General features: G+C 46.1%; 1 pseudogene; it reads right to left on the minus strand.

Annotated features, from left to right (window-relative positions):
• Positions 1-21,198: 21,198 nt before the first annotated feature.
• On the minus strand, positions 21,199-25,004 carry LOC123408531 (annotated as a pseudogene).
• Positions 25,005-25,787: the final 783 nt, after the last annotated feature.

The following is a 25,787-nucleotide window of genomic DNA, read 5'->3' on the forward strand; positions in this document are numbered from 1 at the left end:
CGGACAACGGGACAAACTTTGACTCAGACAGAATCAAAGGTTTCTGTACAAGCCAAGGCATCCGAGTGGATTTTGCTTCCGTAGCGCATCCTCAGTCCAATGGACAAGCAGAGCGGGCAAACGGACTTACTTTGCAAGGTTTGAATCCCCGACTCCTGCGAGAGATAGGACATGCCGCTGGCGCTTGGGTTACCGAGCTACCTTCAGTGCTTTGGGGACTTCGCACAACCCCGAACAGATCTACGGGGCGATCACCGTTCTTCCTCGTTTATGGAGCAGAAGCGGTCCTTCCGAGTGACTTGCTTCACAATGCGCCACGAGTCGAACTCTTCTCCGAAGCCGAAGCAGAACAAGCAAGGCAAGACGGAGTGGATCTCCTGGAGGAGGAGCGCGAGATGGCAATAACTCGCTCGACCATTTATCAACAAAATCTGCGGCGTTTTCATGCACGCCACGTCAGAAGTCGAACGTTCCAAGCAGGCAACCTGGTGCTCCGAGTGGATCAGCAAAGACCTCACAAGTTGGCTCCGGCCTGGGAAGGACCCTTCATCATCTCCAAGGTGTTGAACAACGGAGCATACAGACTCTACAACATCGAGAGGGAGACAGACGAGCCGCATGCATGGAACGGAGATCTCCTGAAGCGCTTCTACACGTGACCGTCGACTGAAGCAATGTAAAGAACAAGTATTGTTGAAATAATATAAAGCAGATTGAGGTTTTTGCAGGTTCAAAGTTCTTCCGCGGTCGCAGACTCCGGTCTCAAAAAAAACTTAGCTGCGATCCAGAATCGCCTAAGTATTAACTTTCTCCGAGTCTGCACTTCACGTCACACTCGGGGGCTTAGCTGCGATCCAGAATCGCCTAAGTATTAACTTTCTCCGAGTGTGCACTACACATCACACTCGGGGGGCTTAGCTGCGATCCAGAATCGCCTAAGTATTAACCTTCTCCGAGTGTGCACTACACGTCACACTCGGGGGCTTAGCTGCGATCCAGAATCGCCTAAGTATTAACCTTCTCCGAGTGTGCACTACACGTCACACTCGGGGGCTTAGCTGCGATCCAGTGTCGCCTAAGTATTAACCTTCTCCGAGTGTGCACTACACGTCACACTCGGGGGCTTAGCTGCGATCCAGAATCGCCTAAGTATTAACCTTCTCTGAGTGTGCACTACACGTCACACTCGGGGGCTTAGCTGCGATCCAGAATCGCCTAAGTATTAACCTTCTCCGAGTGTTCACTACACGTCACACTCGGGGGCTTAGCTGCGATCCAGAATCGCCTAAGTATTAACCTTCTCCGAGTGTGCACTGCACGTCACACTCAGGGGCTTAGCTGCGATCCAGAATCGCCTAAGTATTAACCTTCTCCGAGTGTGCACTGCACGTCACACTCGGGGGCTTAGGTGCGATCCAGAATCGCCTAAGTATTAACCTTCTCCGAGTGTGCACTACACGTCACACTCGGGGGCTTAGCTGCGATCCAGAATCGCCTAAGTATTAACCTTCTCCGAGTGTGCACTACACGTCACACTCGGGGGCTTAGCTGCGATCCAGAATCGCCTAAGTATTAACCTTCTCCGAGTGTGCACTACACGTCACACTCGGGGGCTTAGCTGCGATCCAGAATCGCCTAAGTATTAACCTTCTCCGAGTGTGCACTACACGTCACACTCGGGGGCTTAGCTGCGATCCAGAATCGCTTAAGTATTAACCTTCAACGAGTGTGCACTACACGTCACACTCGGGGGCTTAGCTGCGATCCAGAATCGCCTAAGTATTAACCTTCTCCGAGTGTGCACTACACGTCACACTCGGGGGCTTAGCTGCGATCCAAAATCGCCTAAGTATTAACCTTCTCCGAGTGTGCAATACACGTCACACTCGGGGGCTTAGCTGCGATCCAGAATCGCCTAAGTATTAACCTTCTCCGAGTGTGCACTACACGTCACACTCGGGGGCTTAGCTGTGATCCAGAATCGCCTAAGTATTAACCTTCTTCGAGTGTGCACTACATGTCACACTCAGGGGCTTAGCTGCGATCCAGAATCGCCTAAGTATTAACCTTCTCCGAGTGTGCACTTCACGTCACACTCAGGAGCTTAGTTGCGATCCAGAATCGCCTAAGTATTAACCTTCTCCGAGTGTACTCTTAATGTCACACTCGGAGACTTAGGGAATTCCACAGACCCTCAATGAGGCTCATGCAGATGTCAAAACAACCGACATATTCCGAATGTTTGCCTTTGGCTTCACCAAGAAACGCCAAACAAAAACTCGAGTCAACATTGCAACAGAAGAGCAAATTAATCAATTCAAAGTTCAACCAAAGATACTGGCTCGGTGTGGATCAAGCTTACCCACACCGAACCAAGAATGTGAAGGCCACAGTAGTGGCCAAAGTTTCTTACAGATCCACACTCGGCATACCGAGGATAAAAGTGTTTTTACGCTTCATCTGGATTAACACCAGGACTGGAGGGCTCTACGAACGTGTCCAGATCAATACCGTCGGCGATGCGGGTGGCGCTTTCAAGGAAGGTTTCCATGAAGTCTTCGAATCGAAGTTTCTTCGTGTTGGCCACCTTCAACGTCTTCAACTTCTCCTCGCGCACCTCCTTGCAATGGACTCGGACCAGGGACAGAGCAACATCTGCACCACAACGAGCTGCAGATTTCTTCCACGACTGCACTCGGTTGGGAATCTCCTCCAGTCGGGTCATCAGGTTCTCCATCTCCTGCCGCGACTCATCTTCTGGCCAAAGCTCCTTGTCAATTCGGCCGACGACTTCTCTCAGTCGACCGACGAAAGGACCAACTTTGCCCACGCGGATGTGCGCACGGAGCAGATCCCGATTGGCGTCGTCGCCGAGTGGAACGTTCTCAAGAATCGACCGCTCCACATCAGCTGCTTCAGCTTCGGCGTCAAAGCAAAAATCTGCGACAATAGGACAAACAGACAATAAGTGCCGAGTGTGACGCGCATAACACAACCACTTGGAAAAAGCAGGACTTACCAGCCAGACGAGTCATCATCTGCCAAGCCCAATCGCTGACATATTTCTCCTGTGCCCTGCATCGTTTGTTCAGCACGTCCATCTGACCCATCAGAGCAGTCCTCTGTTTCCCCATCTTTTCCACTTCCTCAGTCAACACCTTGTTCGCTTCCCGAGCCTGCTCCAATGACTTCTCTTGTCCCTCCAGAGCATCCTTCATGCCAGCCATTGCGAGCATGGCCGCATCAAGCTCACCAGCGAGCTGATTCCTCTCCGCCTTGAGAGTCTGATAGGCTGATCCCATTTCACAGGTTTTCTGCCACCAAACACCAAGGGACAATCAGAAAATTCAACAATAAAAGTCTAAGTTCTTCAGACCCCTGCCGACGCAAGCAGTCGACAGCGGTCTCGGGGACTACACCCAGTGGGTTCACTAAGAGTGACCCCACTGGCATGCCACTCAAGCAGGCCCGCCCTATTGAGCTGCATGTTACCACCTACGCCTACGAGGCCAATACTACCCGACCTGAGTACAACTTACTCTCGGAGACTCTTACAGAAAATGCACTCCGAGTGCCACAACTGCTAGCAGTCGGTCATGTTATTTACAGACCTGACCAAAGCAAAGACAATATGTATAAAGAAAACTGTCGGTGCAAGCACTCGACAGAAGTCTCGGGGACTACACCCACTGGGTTCACTCAGAGTGAACGCATTGCAAACAACAGCTGTTATCCAAAAAACACCCAGTGGGTTACAAGAGAAAAGTAAATACTTACTAGCCCACTTACTCGGATATCATCCCGCAGCTCCAGGCTCCGCTGGTACAAGGACGCGACGGAGTCGTAGGCCCTCTTGGCCTCCCCAGCCATCAGCTCCTCCTGCACCATGGCTCCCTTGGCCGCTCCCACCTGCTCCTCCGGGAGACGCTGGATGTTGAACTCGACATTCGACGAGCCTGGCATCGTCGGAAGCTCCTGAAGCATCCCGAGGTCCGCTCCAGTCGGCACCTCAACCACCAGCGTCGGTTCAGTCGGCGGCACGTTGGCGACGAGAGCAGCAACAGGCAGAGTGGCCTCAAGAACGGGCTCCGCAGCCTGTTCAGCTCTCCCCTGATCGCCCTCGTCCACGCAAATCGCCCCTGATAGACCGAACGACGCAAGATCTCAGAAAAAGAAAGAGGCAGAACCTATGATAGAATAAAACACTCGAAGTCACTACAACGCACCTAGCTGGGACGAGACGACGTTGTCCGTGTCAATGAGGTCGTCTTCTTGGCGCACCGGAGAGGTGGCAGAAGTAGCAACTCTGTCGAGTGAAATCCATTCGACCAATGAACAAGAATTCACTCGGATATCAGAAGAAATTAGAAGATCGATACACTTACGTGGAGGTGACGGGGACAACAACCCTCATCCGCGGCAGAGCCTTCCGAGGTTTGGACCCACTCGGTTTGGCTGCCTTGGAAGACTGACCCGCAGGTTCAGCAGCGGCATCCCTGCCCTTTTGGTGCTCCAAGCACTCGGGACCACCGGGGAAGTAGGCGGAGCACTCGAAGATGCTGGAGGGGCCGAGGGAACGGCAGGCTCGTGTCGGCGCTTGGTCCGATGCTCTGTTTGCGAAGGCGGAGAGTCCTGCTCTTCGTCTTCCTCCTCTTCCTCGCTGGTCTCTTCCTCCGACTCCCCGCTGTCGGAGACATATTCAGCGCTCTCCACGCTGCCCTCCTGGCTGCCTTCCTCCTCCTCGGCCGGGTTCCCGTTCGAGACAGGAGAAAACCAGTTGGTCCACTCCTGCATAAAATTCAGTCAGCGACATCAGACGTCGCACAAAGATTCAAGCAAATGATAAGATTAAGACAGTTAGGAGCACTCGACAAGTGCCACTCACCTGATTCAGAGGAGGATTATCCGCGCAGAAGGGCTTCACTCGCCGAGATCCTTTGGGATTCTCGCAGGGGCCTGTGATCTGGAGCACCCACGAAGTCACCCTCTCCTCAGTCACGCCCACAACGTTGGTCCGAGTGGAATCCTCGGCCCCGTATAATGCCACATGGCGTGGTCGCGAGCCTGCAGGGGCTGGATACGCCGACCAAGGAAGACCTCCAGCAAGTCTATGCCAGTGACCCCCCTCCTGACGACATCTACGAGCACCCCGACCAGAGGCTGGATGTCGTTCCTCTCCGCCCTCGTGAGCGCGAGTTGCTTAGGTGGGGCGGGCCGATCTAAGCTAAAGGGAGGCAGCCCTGTCGAAGCATTTGGGCAGGCGATATCCTGGCAGTAGAACCACGTCGACTGCCAGTTCCTGACCGACTCACTCAGCTGGAGGGCAGGATAACTGCTTTGACTCTTTTTCTGGAAACCTAGACCCCCACAGAGCTGGAGAAGATGTGTTCTATCATCCGACTGGCTAAGTCGTTTGATGGTCTGGGATCTAGCAGAAAATATGTGCTTGAACAGCCCCCAATGGGGAGGACAGCCAATGAAACACTCGCACAGAACTATAAAGGCAGAGAGATGGGCGATGGCGTTCGGGGGAAAGTGGTGAAGTTGTGCCCCGAAGTGATTCATGATGCCCTTGAAGAAAGGATGCGGAGGCAAGGAGAAACCTCGATAGACGTGGCTAAAAAGCAAGACACGCTCCCCCTCCCGGGGCACCGGCTCGACCTCGTTCTCCGCCGGCAGCCTCCAAGTCTTGTGCACGATCATCCCGTGCTCGACCAACTACAGCAGATCCCCCTCCGTCACCGTGGAGGGGAGGAAGTCGCCTTGAATCCACCCCGCCGGCAGCGGCCGCTGACGCCGCTGAGCAGGAGCCGCCGCCTTCCCCTTCTTCTTCCTCGCCTCCATCTTGCTCGTCTGGCCCTTGGTCATGGCGGAGACTGCGAGCCCGCGGGAGGAAGGGAGAGGGAAGAGTGTAGAGGCGCTGGAGGTGGCGAGAGAGACAGAACAGGCAAAGGCAAGAGATTCGGCGAGCGTAACGAAGAAGCCTCGCCGCCGAGATTTAAGTAGGGTTTTGACTGGGTCGCTGGCAGGTGGCCCCGAAACCTTATCCCCCCGACCCACCGCGGCGATATTAGTGGAGAGGTTGAAGGCGCGAGAATCGAGGCATCAGGCGCTACTCGAGCGCGATGGCGTCATCCCCGCTGTGCGCACGGAAACCGAAATTTGAGATCCCGGAAAATCCGCCGCCGTTAGTTGACCGGTCGCGTCAAAAGATGCCACAGAAGCACTCGGCTTCCGACAGTCTGTTTCGTGAGTACTTCCACTCGGATCGTTGGCAGAAGAGATAAAATGGATTTTGGCAAGCAACACCCAAGCCAAATCTGTTCCAGTCGGATCCAAACTTGAAGCAACGCTTCGTCGTTCCAACCCAAATCCATTCGGGGACTAATGATGGGGTCATAGTCCTAGGGTAGGGTCATAGGCCTGCCATGTAGGTCCTACCCAAGGACTACCCCTCACAAAGGACAAGGCCCTTAGTCAGCCCCGACTAAATTAAGGAGTCCCCATCATCCAGTCGGTAACAGGTCCTCGACCATCCAGTCGGAAACTAGCATTCGGAGGACACTAAGCTAACCGACTGGATACACTCGGTACATCGTAACCTCTCTCGAGGGAAACGGTCGCACGTTTCCGGGTGCATTTATTAGCATTTAGAGCATATGTTACCTGTAACATATGCATTCAATCCCCACTACTCCACCCCTGTACCGGAACCGTTGTGGAGGGCAGCGCACTCTATATAAGCCACCCTCCCCCACTGGTAGAGGGGTTAGCAACTCATTGTATTCCCTATTCCACTCGACAACAAAGCTCCCTGAGCACTGAGACGTAGGGTTATTACCTCCACCGTAGAGGGGCCCGAACTCATACATCCTCGCCGTAGCTGGGACTCTGCCCATCCTTTTCGTACCCTACACATCTACTGTCAGGCGTATACCCACGACAGGTATCCTCATAGAATCATTACTGACAATGGTACTAATCTACCCAAAGGTGCTATGCAAGAATTTTTTGAAAAAGAGCACATTCGGCTTGATGTCTCTTCGGTTGCGCACCCCTAATCCAATGGATAGGCGGAGAGGGCGAATCAAGAAATTTTGCGGTGATCGAACCCCAACTTATGGTTCCTCTGGAACGTACCCCAGGATGTTGGGTTGCAGAGCTTCCTTCTGTTATGTGGAGCATCAGGACTACCCCTAATTGATCCACTGGTTACACGCCCTTCTTCTTGGTTTACGGAGCTGAGGCGGTGTTACCAAGTGACATCAGGCACGACTCACCGCGAGTCGCCGCATATGTTGACGAAGATAACGAGCTGGCGCATCAAGATTCATTGGATGCTCTGGAGGAAGAACGTGATTTGGCAGCATCGTGCTCTGTGATTTATCAACAAGACTTGCAACGCTATCGTAGCCGCCGAGTCAAAAGACGAGTTTTTCAGGAGGGCAACTTAGTGCTCCGTTTGATTCAGGATCATACTGGTATGCATAAGTTATCCCCTCCAAGGGAGGGGCCTTTTGATATCAGCAAGAGCCTCCATAATGGTTCCTACTACCTGGTGGATCTTCGTCCAGATAGGCCAACAACAGAGGTTGAAACTACCCGGCCTTGGAACATTTCCCACTTGCGGCCTTATTAAACTTAGAGCCACTCGCTCCATATCATTTTACATAGTTTAGTCATTGTATTCTCTTTTTCAAATATATAGCAATAAAGCCAGCGCCCACGAACTTCGTGGTCTATGTCATTTCAGCTTCTTGAGAGCATGAGTTTTTATTGTTTCATAAGCTCTCCAAGCATGGACGCTATCAGTATCAAAGAGCATAAGTCGCCATGTTGCACTTATTTCAAAACTGGATACTTGTAAAGCCAAAGAGGACCAAAGTTGCCACATTGCACGGCTCAAACATAGGCACCCTATATGGTTTTGAGAATCAAGCCGGCTTACTTGGGGGCTAATAGCTCCCATGTCGTTTTGCAGTAAGAGCGTAAACGCTTTTGCAATCCTATGTCCGACTTTTCCCTAATCATTGTCACTTGGGGGCTTCTACTAACTGAGTCCAGCCTGAATCCCCTCTTGGCTAGCGAATAATTAACACAATATAATGGTTATACTGGAATGTGTGTTTGGTGACTCACCCCATGGTCCCATGTACTCTTGGCGTGTCAATCCGCTTTTGGACCCTGAACTTGCCTAGGTTAAAACATGAAGGGTGCTAGCGGGAGCCTTCATATGGAAAATAGACAAACCATGGGTTCACTGAACCTGCTTCACTGAAGCTTGACTCGCGCCTGATCAGCTGGTCTAAACAACTCAGGCTGTTGCAAATGCCTTCCTGGGTTAGCACTAGAGCCTTGCCAGCTCGTCCTACCTTGTCGTGACTCATTGAGTCTGCAACTTTTATGACTACAAAGTATCTTTCTAAAAACTCAGTCTAAACCCCCGCATCTCACTGAGCCGGCTTCTTGTTTCTTCTGTGACAACAGGTGGGAGTAATTATCTGTCAAAGACATGGCAAAGACGCATAGTAAGGCGGTCATATTAACAAAAGGGTGAGACTTAAAAGTCAGCAAAGATACGGGTGTATCTCAATATTGTTTTCATCCCTAGCCTATTACACGGCTCGAAAGGCCATAAAAAGTTACATCACCCGACATTGGATTTTTAAACTGATCGTCGCGGGTGATCTTCAAGTAACCCCGGGTTCAAGCCGCCTACGGATTATCCTCCCTCGAGCTTTCGCCATCTTGGATCTGTAAGTCGGCCAATTTCCAATTGCAATTGGTCAAGGCATGGAACTCATGCTCGCCAGTCAAGATGGTGGACAGGTCAGCATCAGAGTCAAAAGGATGCTTACGGTGTTGCGGAGTCAGAACGGTGATTTCATATGAGGGAGCAGTAACCAGCTTTTTGTGCTCATCATAAGCCACCTGATACTTGGTTAAGTCCAGACCGGCTGCCGGTTGAGTCAGTGCGAAGCGAGATTCCTTCATACAGCGATGATAATCTTGTTCAATAAACTCCGACCTGTTGTCTTTATACTCCAGGAATCCCCCAGCCACTTCCTCCGGCTTAAGCTCTGGTGCATAAGCCAAGCACTGGCTCAGGGTGGTCAGTACCCCTTTGCATGTACTTGATTGATTTTATGGGCTCTTTGTCGCCCATAACGGCCTTCATGGTTGCCACATCCCTGAATCCCTAATAGAGTTTAGCAAGATTGTGCTCATGTCTTTTCCGTTGCATCCAAGAAAATGAAATGAAATCGAAAGCAAAGAAAAGAAAACAAAAGCAAACCCTAGCAACTCTAATTCAAAACAATTCCAAATTTGGTGGCAAATCAATGAACCCAAAATGGCCATCATAAAAGTTCATCTTTTCTGATAATTCTTGAAAACAAAATATCAAGGGTGAAATATATTTTCAAAATGCTTTTGACATTTTATTTTAAAACTTAAAAGTCACTGAAATCAATTATATTTGATTTCAAATATTGATTCTCATAAAATGTTGAATCTTTTATATGTGTTTGGAAATATTCCAAATAACACCCCAGTATCATTCAAACTATTTTAGAAATAGTTTTGAGCCAGAAATAAAATAAAACTAAGTCAGAAGAGATAAAACAGAAAATAGGAAAGGACAAGAAATGGAAAAGGGTTATACCTCACTCACCTGGCCCAAGCCCATTCCCCTCCTATTGTCTTCCTCCTTCGCGAGTCGGAGCAGGAGCTGGCCGCTGCTTCTCCCGGTGTGCCCACGCACCTACGTGCGTGCTTGGTTCACCGTGATGCGCTGGAGAGGGAGGATAAGCCTCCCCAGGCCCGTTCCCATCTTCTCGCCCTCCTCACTCGCCCTCTGTGTCTCTCTCTCTCGGCCGCCATTGCTGCAAGCTCGACCTTGAGCTAGCCATCGCTCCGGTCATCCTCCCTCGCCTCTGAGTGCGCTATCTGCTCCGCCTCAACGAGTACAACGTCCCCGCTGAAGGAGAAGAGCACCCGAGCCCTGCTTCACCCTCGTCACTGTCGTCTTCCACCTTCGGTCGTCGGCAAGCCACCGTCGATTCATCGGATCTAGTGCCTCCCCGAGCCTCCCCTCGACACCGCAGTGAGCTCTGTAGTATTCCCCCCATCTACCCCTCTGTTTCCTCCGCTCTAGTCCCGTAGTCATCGAGCCGAGCTCCGGCCGCCGTCGTTGCTGGTCGCCGGTGCCCTCCGGCCACCCTCAGCCCTCCCGATGGCTTTGTTAGATGGGGTCGAGCCTGGGCTTCATCCCAGTGCTCTCAAATACCGAGTCCGAGGCCTGCAGCGTGATCTAGAGCAACTCCGACGAGAAACCGCCGCGGTTTTGGTCGCCGCCGGCGAGATTCCGATTGGGGCCGACGTGGAGGGGTCATTAGGACCTAATCCCCCCCCCGAGTGCCACTGACAAGTGGGCCCGAGAGTGGGTCAAACCCCACTTAGTTTCTGTTCAGCGCGGGATTAGCCTCGAGCCACTGACCAGACCCAGTTGACCATGAGGATGTCAAAATGACGCAATAAATTCTATTTCTGATTTAATAAAATTCCAGAATAAGTGCAAAACTTTGGAAATTCATAGAATATTGATTGTAACTCCAAATTTGACAAATAAGATATGCAAATTGATCAGAAAAATTCAATGAACACAATGGTGGTACTTTCATGCATGAAAAACAAAGATATGCAATAGCATCAGGTCAAATGAATTAAATGATTATGATAAATATGTTATATCAATTAATATTTGAATTTCAACTCAAATCAGCATCATCCTATAAGTTTGATAGCCACTTTAACCCATGCTACAATTCAGTTTATGCCATGTTCATGCATCATGATTGCTATTAATTGATGTTGTTATTCCGGTAGGCCCCGCCCCTTCGGATATGATTTAATATCCGACTGACGGATATTACCCCTCTGTTGAGCAACAAGGCAAGCACCCTTTTGATCATCCCAATATCATCCTATATTCTTGCTCCTGCTCCCACTTATTGCATTAGGACAAAATATTTCAAATGCTTTACTTTGGTAGCTGAACCTATTCCTTTGCATGACCTGTCATTGTCACAGTAAATAGCCAAACCATGCAACCTAGCATACCTGGTAGATGCTTGAGATCTGATGTGTTTATACCTTCTATGCTTACTATGCCTAGAAGTTGTGTCAGGTCTGTTTCATCTGGGTGATGAACAGGAATGGATGAATGTGTTCTAGTGACAAAGAATAAGTGTGGAACCTGATTTGGTAAAGGTACCGATGAAAGGCTATGTTGGGGTACATGGCCCTTTTTTCATTGGAACCGTCCTTAGGAACTGAGTTCCGTGTATGTAATCCAAGACGAGTTACTACCACATGGTGAGCCTTGAAATATGACCCCGCTCGACTTATTAATCGCCTATTACTCGATCCAGGAGTCGCAAGTAGTTTCTGGTGTTTATAGTCATGCTGGAGGCCGTGCATAGTGCTGACCTTAGAGGTGGGCTATGATGCAGTAGGCAGTGGCACGGTGTACCAAGTGGCACCCCGATGGTGGGCTTGGGAACCCTGCGCACATCGTTTGGGGCCGTGGCGGAAACCTCGGCCGGACTTCCGTGCGGGTTACCCTCAAATAGGCGATAAACCTGGACTAGGTACTAATGTGGTTAATGGTCGTGGCCGACTCCCTCGCTCGGCTTCCGCTTGAAGGTTGCCGAGGTGCATGACGTGCACATGGCGATAAGTGGCGAGAGCGTGTGTGAAGAAGTACACCCCTGCATGGTTAAGACGGGAATGATTCCATGATGGTGTATTGTTGTGGAGTTAGTGGACTCGTGTGCGAGAAAACAAAGTTGTTAAAACTATTTAAAAACGTAGTTTAGTCTAGCCAAGAGTCAAAGATGGCTTGCTGCATGAAACACCACAACCCCCTTATTTGATACCTGAGCATGAGTAGATAGATCTGTTCTGAAGTCTTGCTGAGTACTTTTGTACTCATGTTTTCTTAATAATTGTTCCAGAGGATACCCACGAGACAACAGGTGGGTTCTTTCTAGACATCGATGATGACGAGTAAGTGATGTCCCAGCTACGACCTGGCCCCTTTCAGAAGGGATCTGTAGATAGTCAGGCTTTATGCCTTATCCTTTCATCTGTCTGTACTCAGACAACTTTTATGCTTCTATTGGTTTGTATGACTTTGATTGTATGACTTTGAGTGTCGGGTCGTGTGACCCGTGCTTGTATGAACATATTATGCAAGACTCTTCCGAGTATTCTAAATAAATGTCGTGATGTTGTATGGTTATGTTGTGATGCCATTGTTGTATCTATGCATATATGGTATGTCATGCATACATGTGATGCACTGTGATATGTATGGGATTCCACATCTAGTCGTATGCCCTTAGTAGCTCTCTATACAGAGAAATGCCCCTTTGTGATTCCACCGAGCCTTGGTAGCTCGCTACTGCTCGGGACACATTGGTTGACCGGCATGTATCCTTCTTAGCTGTTGTGTCTGTACCTTCGGGGAAATGTTACGCGGTGTAATGGAGTCCTTGTAGCTTGCTATGACTCGTCTACACTCGCTGTTGACCGACACCTGGTTTGCTGGGTTATCTATGCCTGTCTCTGTACAGTCGAGTGATACGTCTCCAACGTATCTATAATTTTTGATGGTTTCATGCTATTCTCTTGTCAAACATTGGATGTTTTGCATGTTTTTTATTTATTTTCTGGGACTAACTTATTAACTCAGTGCCAAGTGCCAGTTCCTGTTTTTTCCATGTTTTTGACCCCTTTTAGAGGAGATTTTGAAATGGAGTCCAAACGGAAGAAAATCCCCGACAAGATTTTTTTTGGAACGGAAGAAGATCGGAGAACTTGGGAGCCAAGCCAGAGGAGCTCCAGGGGCCCCACAAGCCCCCACCCCGCGGCCAAGGGGGCGCGCCATCCAGGCTTGTGGGCCCCCTAGAGGTCCCCTGACCTAGATCTTTCTCCTATATAATCCCATAAATTCCAGAAAAAATCAAGAGACGATCGCAATCGCTTTTCCGCCGCCGCAAGCTTCTCTCTCCACAAGATCCCATCTGGGGCACGTCCTGGTGCCCTGCCGGAGGGGGGATTCAAACACGGAGGGCTTCTTCATCAACACCATGACCTCTCCGATGATGCGTGAGTAGTTCACCATAGACCTACGGGTCCATAGCTAGTAACTAGATGGCTTCTTCTCTCTCTTGGATCTTCAATACAAAGTTCTCCATGATCTTCATGGAGATCTATCCGATGTAATCTTCTTTTGTGGTGTGTTTGTCGAGATCCGATGAATTGTGGATTGATGATCAGATTATCTATGAATCTTATTTGAGTTTCTTCTGATCTCTCTTATGCATCATTTCATATCCTTGTAATTCTCTTCGAGTTGTGTGTTTTGTCTGGCCAACTAGATCTATGATTCTTGCAATGGGAGAAGTGCTTGGTTTTGGGTTCATACCGTGCGGTGACCTCACCCAGTGACAGAAGGGGTAGCGAGGCACGCATCGTGTTGTTGCCATCAAGAGTAAAAAGATGAGGTTTTCATCATTGGTTTGAGATTATCCCTCTACATCATGTCATCTTGCTTAAAGCGTTACTCTGTTCGTCATGAACTCAATACACTGGATGCATGCTGGATAGCGGTTGATGTGTGGAGTAATATTAGTAGATGCAGAAAGCATCAGTCTACTTGTCTCGGACGTGATGCCTATATGCGTGATCATTGCCTTAGATATCGTCATGACTTTGCGCGGTTCTATCAATTGCTCGACAGTAATTTGTTCACCCACCATGATACTTGCTATTTTGAGAGAAGCCTCTAGTGAACACTATGGCCCCCAGGCTCTACTCCACACCATATTTTCAGCCTTACACTTTTTACTTTGTTGCACTTTCCGCCTTCATATCTCACTTTGCAAACAATCTTGAAGGGATTGACAACCCCTTTGAAGCGGTGGGTGAAAGCTTGTTTGTGTCTGCGCAGGTACTCTAGACTTAACGATACCCTCCTTCTGGATCGATACCTTGGTTCTCAAATTGATGGAAATACTTACTGCTCCTATGCAGCATCACCCTTTCCTCTTCAAGGGAAGAACCAACGCAAGCCTAGCCTCTGTCAAAGTGTCAACTTCTCGCGCTGTTGTCTGTGGGATAGCAGAAGAATTTCTAGTGCCGTTGTCGGGGAGGAAGATCAAGTCAAGAAATCATCTCTTCCATTTACTTTGTTTGCCAGTTGCCTCTCGTTTTCCTCTCCCCCACTTCACCAACTTGCCTTTTTCGTTCGCCCTTTCGTTCGCCCTTTTTTCGCCTGCTTTTTGTTTGCTTGTGTGCTTGCTTGCTTGCTGAAGTCACCATGAACAAAAACACCAAACTTTGTGACTTCTCGAATACTAATAATAATGATTTTATTAGTACTCCGATTGCTCCCGCCACTAGTGCGGAGTCATACGAAATCAATGCCGCTTTGCTGAATCTTGTTATGAATAAGCAATTATTTGGCCTTCCTAATGAAGATGCCGCATCCCATATCAATATCTTCATTGAGCTTTGCGATATGCAAAATAAAAAAGATGTGAATAATGACGTGATTAAATTGAAGCTTTTTCCCTTCTCGTTGCGAGATCGCGCAAAAACTTGGTTTTCTTCTTTGCCCAAAAGTAGTATCGATTCATGGGATAAGTGCAAAGATGCTTATATGTCAAAGTATTTTCCGCCGGCTAAGATCATCTCTCTCCATAATGATATCATGAATTTCTAGCAACTTGATCATGAACATGTTGCACAAGCTTGAGAGAGAATGAAATTAATGATTAGAAATTGTCCCGCTCATGGCTTGAGTCTTTGGATGATTATCCAAATCTTTTAGGCTGGCTTGAATTACGCTTCTAGAAATATCTTGGACTCCGCCTCAGGTGGAACGTTCATGGAAATCACGTTAGGAGAAGCCACAAAGCTCTTAGACAACATCATGACAAACTACTCTCAGTGGCACACTGAAAGGTCACCTACTAGTAAGAAGGTACACGCTATAGAAGAAACTAAGTCGTTGAGTGCTAAGATGGACGAGTTAATGAATTTGGTTGATAGTAGAAGTGCTCCTTTGGATTCTAATGATATGTCTTTGTCTTCTTTGCTTGAGAGTAGCAACGCTAGCTTGGACGTTAATTTTGTTGGTAGGAATAACTTTGCTAACAACAACACTTTTAGAGGAAACTATGTTCCTAGGCCTTTTCCTAGTAACTCCTCTAATAACTTTGGCAACTCCTACAACAATACTCATGGAAATTACAATAGATTACCCTCTTATCTAGAGAATAATATCAAAGAGTTCATCAACTCTCAAAAGATTTTCAATGCGTCCATAGAGGAAAAACTACTCAAAATTGACGATTTGGCTAAGAGCGTGGATAGGATTTCTTGTGATGTTGATGCTTTGAATGTTAGATGTGCTCCTCCCAAAATCAACATGGATGAAACTTTGAAAGCTATGCGTGTTTCCATGATTGAGAGCCAAGAAAGAACCGCCCAAATTCATGCTATACATGAATGGCTTAAAAAGGCGTGTTCTCGTGATGAGAATCACGAAGATTTTAAAGTGCTTGGTGTGACTCCCACTGAATCTTTGTTTTCTTGTGTCAAACCTAATGATTATGGGGCTGTATATGAATCCACTTTGGTCGAAAAGTACCCCAATGATTCTGAGTCCATCTATCTTGATGCTAAAAGCATTAAAAGTGGAGTAGAAGACGTTAAAACTTTGAGTAGTAATGAAATTACTACCGCGGATTTCAAGGAATTCAATTATGATAGTTGCTCCTTGATTGAATGCATTTCTTTGATGCAATCCATGTTGAACTCTCCACACGCTTATAGCCAAAACAAAGCCTTTACCGATCATATCGTCGAAGCTATGATAAAAGCTCTTGAAGAGAAACTTGAATTGGAAGTATCTATTCCTAGAAAGCTTCATGATGAGTGGGAACCTACCATCAAAATCAACATATAAAACTATGAATGCAATGCTTTGTGTGATTTGGGTGCTAGTGTTTTTGCGATTCCAAAGTCTTTATGTGATGTTCTGGGTTTTAATGAGATTGAAGAGTGTTCTCTTACTTTGCATCTTGCTGATTCTACTATCAAGAAACCCATGGGAAGGATCAATGACGTTATTATTATTGAAAATAGGAACTATGTACCCGTGGATTTCATTGTGCTTGATGTTGATTGCAATCCTACTTGCCCTATTATTCTTGGTAGACCTTTCCTAAGGACTATCGGTGTTATCATCGATATGAAGGAAGGGAATATTAGATTTCAATTTCCTTTAAGGAAGGGCATGGAACACTTTCCTCGAAATAAAATAAGATTGCCTTATGAATGCATGATGAGGGCCACTTATGGTTTGAGCACAAAAGACGACGATACCTGATTCTATCGCTTCTATGCCTAGCTAAGGGCGTTAAACAATAGCGCTTGTTGGGAGGCAACCCAATGAATTTATCTTTTTCTTTCTGTTTTGTTGCGTCCACACTTTCATAATTCTGTTGTAATTGTGTTTTTTATGTTTCTTTTTGTGTTTGAGCCAAGCAAAGCCTTTATGACTAGTCTTGGTAATGGTTGTTTGATCTTGCTGGAAAAAGACAGAAACTTTTCGCTCACGAGATGATTTTTCATTTTTATTCAGAAAGAACTTTTTAGTTGATTATTTTTGCTTCTGATTTATATGCTTTTCCCCCAGGACGTCGTAATGTTTCACATTTTTTGAGGTAGCAGAAGTATACGAAGTATACAGATTGCTACAGACTGGTCTGTTTTTGACAGATTCTATTTTTGTTGAGTTGGTTGCTTGTTTTGATGAAACTATGATTAGTATCGGGGGGTACTAGCCATGTAAAAGTGAGAATACAGTATCCCATAATCAATATAGGTGGAATTCAAGTTTGCTACAGTACAAGAAGAAGTGGTAGTTTGTTTTCTTGTACTAATGTTATCACAAGTTTCTGCTTAAGTTTTGTGTTGTGAAGTTTTCAAGTTTTGGGTGATGTTCTCATGGACAAAGAGATAAGGAGTGGAAAGAGATCAAGCTTGGGGATGCCCAAGGCATCCCAAGCCAAATTCAAGGACACCAAAAAGCCTAATCTTGGGGATGCCCTGGGAAGGCATCCCCTCTTTCGTCTTCAATCCATCGGTAACATTACTTGGAGCTATATTTTTATTCACCACATGATATGTGTTTTGCTTGGATTGTCTTGTATCTTAGGAGTCTTTTGTTTTTGTTGTGTCACAATCATCCTTTCTGCACACCTTTTTTAGAGAGAGAGACATGCACTCATCATGATTTTTCTAGAATGCTCATAGTGCTTCACTTATATCTTTTGAGCTAGATACTTTTGCTGTTGTGCTTCACTTATATCTTTAGAGCACGGCGGTGCGTGATTTGGTAGTTGGTTTATGCTATGAAAGTAGTCCCAAATGTGCTAGGTACCCAAAGAGGATGCAAAAACCTCCATCTTCATGTGCATTGAGTAGAAAGAGAAGTTTCGGTTCCTCTCAATTAGTTTTGAGACGTGGATTCGGTAATATTGAGAGTTATGTTAGTAGGGTGTTGTGAATCTAGAAATACTTGTGTTGAAGTTAGTGATTCCCGTAGCATCCACGTATGGTGAACCGCTATGTTAGGAAGTGAGAGCATAATTGATCTATTGATTGTCATCCTTTGTGTTGAGGTCGGGATCGCGCGATTGTTAACACCTACCAACCCTTCCCCTCGGAGTATGCGTTTAGCACTTTGTTTCGATTACTAATAAAAACTTTCGCAATAAGTATGTGAGTTCTTCATGACTAATGTGAGCCCATGGTATAGATGCACTTTCACCTTCCACCATTGCTAGCCTCTCTAGTGCCGCGCAATTCTCGCCGGTACTCAAACCCACCAAATTCCTTCCTCAAAACAGCCACCATACCTACCTACTATGGCATTTTCATAGCCATTCGGAGATATATTGCCATGCAACTCGCACCGTTCCGTCTCATGACTTGTGTCATCACTCTCATATTGCCATTGCATGATCATAAGATAGCTAGCGAGATGTTTCAACGTCATACGCCATGCTAGATCGTTGCACATCCCGGTACACTGCCGGAGGCATTTCCTATGGAGTCATCATCATTGTGATCTTTGAGCTGTGAGTAAATAATAGTGTGGTGATCATCATTATTAGAGCATTGTCCCATGTGAGGAAAAAAAAGAGGCCGAAGGGCCAAAAAAAAGAGGTCTAAGAGCCCAAATGAAAAAAAAGAGAAGAGAGAAAAAGAGAGAAGGGACAATGGTACTATCTTTTTCCACACTTGTGCTTCATGTTAGCACCATGTTCTTCATGATTGAGAGCTTCTTGCTTTGTCACTGCCATATGTGGGAATCTTTGTTTTATAATTTGGCTGGTATATTCCAATGATGGGCTTCCTCAAAATTTCCCTAGGTCTTCGTGAGCAAGCAAGTTGGATGCACACCCACTAGTTCTCCTCTTGAGCTTTCACATACTTATAGCTCTAATGCATCTCTTGTATGGCAATACCTACTCATTCACATTGATATCTATTAATGGGCATCTTCATGGCCTATGGATACGCCGAGTCAGTGTGACCATCTCCTCCTTTTTGTCTCACAACCACCACCACACACTATTCCACCTATAGTGCTATATCCATGGCTCGTGCTCATGTATTGCGTGATAGTTATAAAAAGTTTGAGAAAGTAAGAGTGCGAAAACAATTACTTGGCCAATTCTAGGGTTGTGCATGATTTACATTAGTTGTGTGAGGATGATGGAGCATAGCCAAACTATATGATTCTGTAGGGATATCTTTCTTTGGCCTTGTTATTTTGAAAGTTCATGATTACTTTGCTAGTTTGCTTGAAGTATTACTGTTTTCATGTTAATAGCAAACTATTGTTTTGAATCTTATGGATCTAAACACTCATGCCACGTGAAAGAAGTTGCAAAGGACAACTATGCTAGGTAGCATTCCACATCAAAAATTCATTCTTTATCACTTCCCTACTCGAGGACGAGCAGGAGTTAAGTTTGGGGATGCTTGATACGTCTCCAACGTATCTATAATTTTTGATGGTTTCATGCTACTATCTTGTCAAACTTTGGATGTTTTGCATGCTTTTTATTTATTTTCTGGGACTAACTTATCAACTCAGTGCCAGGTGCTATTTCCTGTTTTTTCCATGTTTTTGACCCCTTTTAGAGGAGATTTTGAAACGGAGTCCAAACGGAAGAAAATCCCCGAAAAGATTTTTTTGGAACGGAAGAAGATCGGAGAACTTGGGAGCCAAGCCAGAGGAGCTCCAGGGGACACACAAGCCCCCACCCCGTGGCCAGGGGGGCCCGCCATCCAGGCTTGTGGGCCCCCTCGAGGTCCCATGACCTAGATCTTTCTCCTATATAATCCCATAAATTCCAGAAAAAAATCAAGAGACGATCGCAATCGCTTTTCCGCCGCCGCAAGCTTCTGTCTCCGCAAGATCCCATCTGGGGCACGTCCTGGTGCCCTGCCGGAGGGGGGATTCGGACTCGGAGGGCTTCTTCATCAACACCATGACCTCTACGATGATGTGTGAGTAGTTCACCATAGACCTACGGGTCCATAGCTAGTAACTAGATGGCTTCTTCTCTCTCTTGGATCTTCAATACAAAGTTCTCCATGATCTTCATGGAGATCTATCCGATATAATCTTCTTTTGCGGTGTGTTTGTCGAGATCCGATGAATTGTGGATTTATGATCAGATTATCTATGAATCTTATTTGAGTTTCTTCTGATCTCTCTTATGCATGATTTCATATCCTTGTAATTCTCCTCGAGTTGTGGGTTTTGTCTGGCCAGCTAGATCTATGATTCTGGCAATGGGAGAAGAGCTTGGATTTGGGTTCGTACTGTGCGGTGACCTCACCCAGTGACAGAAGGGGTAGCAAGGCACGCATCGTGTTGTTTCCATCAAGGGTAAAAAGATGGGGTTTTCATCATTGGTTTTAGATTATCCCTCTACATCATGTCATCTTGCTTAAAGCGTTACTCTATTCGTCATCAACTCAATACACTAGATGCATGCTGGATAGCGGTCGATGTGTGGAGTAATAGTAGTAGATGCACAAAGTATTGGTCTACTTGTCTCGGACGTGATGCCTATATGCATGATCATTGCCTTAGATATCGTCATGACTTTGCGCGGTTCTATCAATTGCTCGACAGTAATTTGTTCACCCACCGTGATACTTGCTATTTTGAGAGAAGCCTCTAGTGAACACTATGGCCCCCAAGGTCTAGTCCACACCATATTTTCAGCCTTACACTTTTTACTTCGTTGCACTTTCCGCCTTCAGATCTCACTTTGCAAACAATCTTGAAGGGATTGACAACCCCTTTGATATGTTGGGTGCAAGCTTGTTTGTGTTTGCGCAGGTACTCTGGACTTGACGAGACCCTCCTTCTGGATCGTTACCTTGGTTCTCAATGTGAGCGAAATACTTACTGCTCTTGTGCAGCATCACCCTTTCCTACTACTAGGAAAAGGTCTGCTAGTGGCGCGCCTGTTTTGGCTACTAATGGCGCGCTACAGGTGCGCCACTAGCATCACACCATTAGAATTTTGTACTAATGGCGCACCACAGGTGCGCCATTAGTATCTGGTATACTAATGGCGCACCAGGTAGTGCGCCATTAGTATAGCTCATGGTGCGCCATTAGTATCTGGTATACTAATGGCGCACCAGGCAGTGCGCCATTAGTATAACTCATGGTGCGCCATTAGTATCTGGTATACTAATGGCGCACCAGGCAGTGCGCCATTAGTATAGCTCATGGTACGCCATTAGGATGCCTCCGAGGGCCATATTTACCCATGTGCTCTGGCTTACTAATGGCGCACTAGTTGACGATGCGCCACTAGTGTGCTTTTTGCAGTGCACCACTAAAGTGTTGAGTGGTGCGCCACTAGTATGAATATTAGGTTTTTTTTCTGATATTTGCACAGGTTACAAAACATATTACTGCACAGAATATAGAGAGCACAACATATAAACAGCAAATTTATCGAATACAATAAAAGATTAGTCTTCGAATACAATTCATCATATTAGTCTCCGAATACAATTCATCATATTAGCCTCCGAATACAATTCATCAATAATGCTAGAATAAGGTACTATATAAACACTTATATTTCTTCCATAGCGAGAGACAAATGAGACAACAAACAATGAGCGAGCAGGCCAGAGACAATTTGGCATGATATGCAACCTGAGAGCGACAAAAACAAAGCATGGATTCCAGTGGTGAACTATGAGGTGTAGCTCATCAGGAAGGGCCGAAGGGCTCGGAGATGCTTTTGCTCCTGCTACCGCAAGCTTCCGGTCCTCTATGGGAGGCTGAGGCGCCGCATCAAGGGCCAACAATAGGACACATGTGGAGTCCATGACAACCTTCATGGGTACATACAAGAAACTGAGTTACATCAGTTTTAAGCCAACACAACAAACAAATAATTGAGAGCTTACAGTAGGCAAGTAAGGTGTACACAAAAGGAACCGAAGTTGTGTTGATAAAACAACTTAAGACGCCCAAACATATGGAAAAGCATTTATAACTAACAACTCGTGTGCATTATCGTACATTTGATAGTTAACTTAAAATAATTTATCATTGCCGGAAAAGACACAAATAATCTCTATGAAGAAAAGTGCAAATCAAGATAAGCACATCATAAGCAAATCAAGATAAGCACATCATGCTTAAAAAGTGTCAATGCCACATATGTTTCATTTCGCCTCACTACATCATGAACTACTTTCTAGTAGAACAACTTCACACATAAAGTACAACAAGAATAGATGGAAGAGTCTGAACAATAATAAAAAAACTTAAAGAGACGGCATAACAACTTGTGCACATAAGCTCACCTTAGCTTTTAGGCTCTTCATGGTTGCCTTAAGAGCTTCAGAGTTCAGCTTGGGTGAGAGCGTCTTCCAGTCAGTAGTGATTTTCCTCAGGACAGCAACACTAGCTTTGATATTCTCTGCATGAAGCTTGTCCTGGAAACAGAAATTAAACATTAGTCGCACTCTTATCTTCTATATGACAGAACCCTACAAAGGCAAATAAGTTAAAGATTACTCACCCACTGCTTGTAGAAGTCTGGACTCTGAGTTAGGCACCAGATGAACACATCAGTGGCCTCCTTGGCAAGCTCTGCATTATCTGAACATAATACACCAGTAAGCTAACTAGACTTTGGAAAACAAAATTGAACCGACATTGTGCAGAATGAACACATTTCAACTCACTTTATTGCATTGCCTTCATAACCAAAGGCAGAAGCTGCTGTGATGCTTGCTTTACAGCTTTAGAGCCAGGAGTACCAACAAGTGCCAGCTCCTTTATTATTGGGTAGGCTGCTTCAAACCTTTCTGTAGCCTAAAAGAGTACAATGCAGGCATTAGAACATTGTCTCGTATTAAACATGCTACGGAAAAGAGAGGAGAATATAACAAACCTTGACACGTGCATTAGGCACGGGAAATGTGCATCTCATAAAGAGATCCAATGTTCCAGCAGGAACCAGGCGCTCCCCCTTCCTAACTGTGCCATTCAGTAGCATAGCCCGAGCTTTGGAGGCATTGGGGGTAGACAAAAACTTGCACAAAAAATCTCATTAGGCACTTTGAAGTATAAGAACACAAATATAATCGCATGGTGTTAGACACATATTTAGAGTTAATATAAGAACTAAGATATAATAACAAAGTGGTATACACATATTTACACAGTGTTATACACATATTTACTCAAAGTATTATTCACATATTTACATAAAGTGTTATACACATATTTACAGTCAATATAAGACCTATGATATAATCACAAAGTGTTATACACATATTTACAGTTAATATAAGACCTAAGATATAATCACAAAGAGTTATACACATATTTACAGTTCATATAAGAACTAAGATATAATCACAAAATATTATATACATATTTTACAGTCAGTATATGACTAAGAAATAATCACAAAATGGTATATACAGCAAGTCATACCTCTCAAGCAATTGCAAGACGAGATCTCTTGACTGGGGATTCCCACCTGACTTTGCACATAATGTGGGAAATAGGGAATGTGACCAGCAAAACATTCCCGAGACTAGGTCACCTTGAGATGCCTATGATATAACACAAAAATGAACTTGTGTTAGGAAATAGAAAATATGCAGATTAAGGCCTCAAAAGTAACATAATTCAGAGCAAGCAAGATAGAGATAAGAAATGTGACTAATACCTGATTAATAACCCAGGGATGTTGGGAAGTTTTTCCTGTCCAAGATATTTACTGGTCCCCACTATTTTTGGGGAGAGGTTTATTAGTACATCTCGCTTCCTTCTTAAAGTCAAGGCAAGCACAACAAATATTGCAACCTGACAAAACAAATGTTTGGTTAAATACTGAAGTCAAAACATCAACTCAACAAGTAATCATAAGTTCAACACTCCAGAAAATTATGCTGGTCAAGATGAAAGATCAACAATACAGTTCTTTGTGTTTCCAAAAACTGCAGAACTTTTGTGAATTGATGAGAAGGACTCATGCAAAGATAAATGAAATTCCTAAAGTGAATCAAGGAGATCGTAAAGAACTACAGGTCTGCAACAGGGCCTACTTATGTTCCACTATCAGAAAAATATCGAATATGTTGCTAAATTTCATCTTTATGGTAACGAAACCTTTGTGCGCACGACTATGTTCAACAAATGCAGAGGAGAAAAACACTGGCATTTGTCACACTTTTTCATTCACGGCTTTGTTTTCCGTGGGTTTCCTGTGGCAACGCACGGGCATTAAACTAGTACCTGGGTGCTGGGGAGAGCTGTACCAGGTTCCAGATTGTTGTAAATACGCGGCTCGTACCTGAAAGGGAAGTGTGGATTCCATCTATGAAGAAAGAAACCCCGATGACAGGTATCATCCTGGCAATATAAGTCACGACTTCCTCCTCGTTGATGTAGATGTAACCCCAAGACTTGCGTAGCAAAATCATTGTGATGGAGATTACTGAGCCTGCAAACAGGGCCATGCATATGACAACTATGGTTGCCAGCCTCGCTACCTGAGGCCTACCGGCACCAAGTTCATTGGAAACGTGTGTGCTGCATTGCAAATGCAGGAAAAACTGAGACAACAATCAGCATATATACATCATTTAACATTATGTTTGTGAGTTTTACGGCACCTTATGGCTGCATAGAGACCGGACGGCACGGTGAACATGAGAGCGCCGGTGTTAAGACTGCAGAATTCAGTAACGCACAACTTAGTATAGAACAAAAGGAAAAAAAATAAAAATTGGTGAAATGTGTATTGCAAAAGTTTGTCCTGATTTGATTACCATATCGACAATACAGAGGTTTCAAGCTTAGGATTGGGCAAAAGGCCAGACATCAGCACAAGCAGTTCAAACGACCATCATTCCAAGCAGCAAATTTGAAAAACAAGAAATTTTTCATTTCAGAAATGAAACCATCATTGCCGAGGGGACTTGCTCACGATTTCTCCTCACCAAACCATCATTGCTGAGGGGACGGCGAGCTCCGCGTACTGGCGCAGCTCCTTGAAGGCGAAGGCCTCCATGAACCCAGTCCACGTCCTCCTGCAGGCACCGGACAGCCTCGTGTACAGGCACAGTATGGCGAGGTTCGCGGAGTAGGAGACGGCGCTGGCCAGCGCCGCACCTTGTGCACCAGCACCCAGCACACCCAGTACTAGGTTCAAGAGCTGTACCAGGGATCCGCCGAGCAGCGCCCCAGGGGACCTGGAGGGGGATGCGGCAAGACCAAGGGTGCGGAAAAGGAGGGACGTCGCAGATGTGAAGGCGCGGAGGGAGTTACCCGCAGCGTCAACGGAGGACATGGGACGGCGGCGGCCGGGCCCCGTCTGGATCTCGCCGCCACGAGGGAGCTCTACACCTAACCCTAGGTTGCCAGCCCCCCTTGGGCCATGGGGACGAGCGGGAGAGGGAGCGAGGGGGGAGGAGAAGGGAAGGAGACTAACCCAGGGGCCGCACGGGGAGGTACCCTACGCCGTCGAGGAGCGCGTCCGACAAGACTCACCGCCGACGAGGCGGCCGCCGCTGGGAGGGAGAGCAGGAGAAGGGGAGGGATATGGGGGAGAGCGAGCTCGACTTGGTCGATACGGGCACAGGGGCCGCGCGGGGACTGGCATGGGGATTTTAGCAGGGGTGATAGCAATGGTGCATTCCCAGGGGGTGTGTCATTAGTAATCTTTTTTTATAGGAATGGCGCATCCTCAGGAGGTGCGCCATTAGTAATATTTTTTTGTTTTGTTTTCCTTGAGGAAAAAACATTTAATATATACCTGAATTCAAAAAGTGCCCATAAACTTTAAAAATATTCATGAGTTCAAAAAATATTAACAAATTCAATACTTTTTGTGAGTTAGAAATTCAATACCATAAAAAACATAAATAAATATTCATGAGGACACTAGAACAGAAGATATATCATTTCAATATGCCAAAATACAATCGAGAAATGGAGGCTACAATTTAAATACAATCGATCTTAGCTAGCTATCTGTTCACAATCTTCTTGCCCTTATTTTTCGTAAATGGAGTCCTTTTCTTGAACGGATGTCCTTTAGGTAGGGTGGTCCTGCTTCTTCTTGTGGTGTATG

The sequence above is a fragment of the Hordeum vulgare genome, chromosome 7H, assembly GCF_904849725.1.
Source record: "Hordeum vulgare subsp. vulgare chromosome 7H, MorexV3_pseudomolecules_assembly, whole genome shotgun sequence".
Classification (NCBI taxonomy): Eukaryota; Viridiplantae; Streptophyta; class Magnoliopsida; order Poales; family Poaceae; genus Hordeum; species Hordeum vulgare.